Raw genomic sequence first — 3,105 nt, 5'->3', positions numbered from 1 at the left:
ACACACACACACACACACACACACACACACACACACACACACACACAAATATAACAGTGTCTACGTGGCTGCATAAAATCCACACAGAACTTCAACAGTTCAGTATTGGTGCTCACACTAACCTCCATAGATCCTGTGCGGTTCTCTTGTCTACGTCTCCGTATTTCCCTCGCCTCACCACAAACAGTGCCACACCGAACTATTGTCCAAAAGGATAGAGTAAAGGCACTGAGTGCTTAGGCCAGTACCAAGACCACACACCTCAACACTCCTTTTTGGAATCCGGTTGTCAAAGGTTCCTCCCCTCATTCTAAGACACCACCCCTACCGAGCTCGCTGTCCAGGCACTAAGGCCCACCATTTTCTCAGCAAATGCCACGGTGGCGCGCGTCCCTCCTCTGAAAGGAGCAGAAAGCCAGTGGACATGTGCGGGCGCCCATTGATAGAGTTAATTAAAAAGGATGGACATCTCCTTCTATATTTCCCTCTAGAGACTCTCCCCACCAGTGGCCCTGTCAAAGCACAGGGTTCCCCTGCACAGATTTAGCTAGGGGCTGGGGGACGCGGGAGAATCTGAGGGGAAGGCTCCTTGAATTTGATCCCTCACGGACACCACCCTCCCCAATCCATCTGTATTTCAATGCCGGATCAGGAGGCTGCAGCTAGCCGGGCCGCGGTGCAGCAGCCCCAGGCCCCTTACCTGCTCCGCTCGCCCTGGGCCAAATGCCAGCCCGACGCTCGCAGGGCAGCGGGGAGCTGGTAGCCAGACGCGAGTGACGACTGCACCCAAGGCTGCGTCGCTCTGCAGCTCCGGGTCACGTGAGGGGCCCGCGTCATCGCTCGCCCTCCTCCTCACAACCCCCAACTGATCAGAAGGCAGTCAACAGGACCCCCCTCAGTGAGCACAGGCAACCCCCTCCTAGAGTCCTAGCGAGGAGCCCCAGCGCACCCCGCCCTATCATTCATCTCCCCGCTCTCCAATCTGAGCTCCCACAAGTGTCATCACCATCTAGCCATTGGAGTTTACCGGTCCCTGGTTGCTAGGAAGGGTCTGTACCCTCACCCACTCCCAGGCCTTGCTGTAGCCTTTTCTACATCTTTGAGGAATCCTTTCTTTTCATCTTAGACTGCAATACTAACGCTCCCCACTGGCTCTCTTTACAGCCTGCCTTCCCTTAGTAACAACTCCACTACCAAATCGCCTCGAGAACAGAGGAAAACGATGCAATCAGAACATTCACTCTCTTTGTCTGTATTCCCTTTTCTGTTGTCATCACCCCACCCCCCCACCTTAAGGGAAAAATGCAGTGAAGACATTTTTATTCTCCATGAATATGTTCAGGTTGTAAAAAATTTTAAAGACTCATTCATTTACATAATTTGATGACACTTAAAAAATGTTTCCTAGTTACTATAAATTACTTCTGAGTGTTGAAAACAGATGTAATCGCTGACATTTTAAATTCATTTTTTCCTAAACAAAACCAGTCCATTTTTCAATACAATTGATAAGTTAATCTTTGGAAAGACATTCAGATTTCAAAACTTGGTAGTTTTACGGAAATAATTGAAAGCTTTTGAGGCTTTGGCTATACTTACTACCTTCGCCTATCAGACACCTCAGTACTTATTCACAGGAAACCCTGGGTACAGTACTAAAGACCAAACTAAGATGAAACCAGTGGCTTACAAACTAGTGACTCCAAAGTTTAGCCTGGTTTGTGTCCAATGATGGAATTTTTTTTTTATTTTTTTATCAGTCTCTCCACCCCACAAACAACTACTACCACATAGAAAGAAAGGAGGTTTAACAGGTGGAATTTTCACCCTATCATGGCACTGGTGAGGACTCCCCTTGTTCTGCCATTTCTGTTCTGTCTGTCAACGTATTGATGGTGAGTGTTCAGCATTTTCCAGTGGCAAGGGGTATGAGGGTTTGTGGATGACTGTAGATTGTTAGAACACCCTGGCTACCAGTGTTCTTCCCCTTTACAAATGGAAGAACAAGGTCCGGGATTCCAAGTGGTGCCCAAAAGAAAGGCCACTTTACTCCTTGCCTTCCTTAATAATTTTAGTGCACCATGCTCACAAAACCCAGAACTCAGAAATGAAAATATGCAGGAGAGTCCCCAGGCACCATCTGTTTCCGCTGGGGAATCATACTCCAAATGTAAACTGTCCAGGCAGCCTTATTCTTAGAATGCTGAAATATGACACCCAGCTTGAGGCCCTCTCTGGTGAGGGGCCCCTGCAAGAAGCAGGCCCTTTCAGGAGGTGAGCCAGGGAGCCCATAATGCTTTAAAACATTACTAACGGATTTTCAGAATTCAAAATTTGCTTTCTCTACCAAAAGATAATCCATCAATCGATTAACATAAAAATTTAAAATTTTGTTCATGTTTAAAAAGAAGCATAAGCATTGGATGCCAGAGGGCTGATTGCAATTTTAAAAGCCTTACAAATCATGAATAAAATGACCCAAATAGAAAAAAAAGTACCAATTACTTAAAACAGATTTGTTCAGAAACACAAAAGATCCAAATTCCAATAAACATATAAAAAGATGTTTGATTTTAAGAACATGGAAATGAAAACACCTGTAACTTACTGCGTTTCAGCTATGATGTCAAAGTTTAGAAATTCAATAATATTATTGACTATTTTGTGTGATTCCTATACTCTCTTGGAGACATATAGTCTAAGTCAATGTCTTTATGGAAGGCAATTGGTCAAAATCTATTCAATGATAAATATAACAACCTACAGTTCTATTCTTCGATATTTAATTAAACATATCCTTACAGAATGACATAGATATATGCTGCCATACCCAGCTATGATATTTCTTGCAGCACTATTAAAAAAATTAAAAACAAAATAATTGTACCAGGCTTGAGAGATAGCTCAGCAGTTAAGAGCACTTACTGTTCTCCCAGAGGACCTGAGTTTGGTTTCCAATACCCACATCATGTGCCTGACAGCTCCAGAAAACTCACTGGCCTCTTCAGCCTCTTAGGGTATGGGTACAGACATGGCATGCCCCCACATAGACACATAGACACACACACACACACACACACACACACACACACACACACACACACA

The 3,105-nt window shown here is 44.7% G+C and overlaps 1 protein-coding gene across 2 annotated transcripts in view; it reads right to left on the bottom strand.

Moving 5' to 3' along the window:
• Positions 1-150, bottom strand: part of Armcx4 (armadillo repeat containing X-linked 4) — a 9,612-nt gene extending 9,462 nt beyond the window's left edge. For both annotated transcript variants that reach the window (XM_055607313.1, XM_055607314.1), the window contains exon 1: positions 123-150. The gene's annotated coding sequence lies outside the window, so the exon portion shown is untranslated. The remainder of the gene's footprint in view (positions 1-122) is intronic.
• Positions 151-3,105: the final 2,955 nt, after the last annotated feature.

The sequence above is a fragment of the Psammomys obesus genome, unplaced genomic scaffold, assembly GCF_907164565.1.
Source record: "Psammomys obesus unplaced genomic scaffold, mPsaObe1.curated_primary_1811, whole genome shotgun sequence".
Lineage (NCBI taxonomy): Eukaryota > Metazoa > Chordata > Mammalia > Rodentia > Muridae > Psammomys > Psammomys obesus.
The sequence above is the reverse complement of the archived record's forward strand: the minus strand, read 5'-3'. Positions and strand labels throughout refer to the sequence as shown.